Genomic DNA, 258 nt, shown 5'->3' with positions numbered 1-258 from the left:
TTTTTTTTTTAGCTGCGGTAAAAAATAAAAAATAAATGGCAGAAAGAAACCCGCGGAGGCTTTAAATGAAACCCGGTGTTAGCGGCGATCCCGCAGTGAACCGGCGCAGCGGACGGAGGATGCGTCCCCGGTAATTTGGAAGCATATTGCAGGATTTCATGTAGAGGAGGGAAAAAAAAGGAGAAGTGAAGTGAAGGAGGGAGGGAGGGGTTAGGAGAGAGTGAGTGAGTGAGGGGAGTGTGTGTGAGAGAGAGAGAG

This window comes from Morone saxatilis, unplaced genomic scaffold, assembly GCF_004916995.1.
Source record: "Morone saxatilis isolate NCDOM2014 unplaced genomic scaffold, NCSU_SB_2.0 Contig10, whole genome shotgun sequence".
Classification (NCBI taxonomy): domain Eukaryota; kingdom Metazoa; phylum Chordata; class Actinopteri; family Moronidae; genus Morone; species Morone saxatilis.
This window is presented reverse-complemented; position numbering follows the sequence as displayed.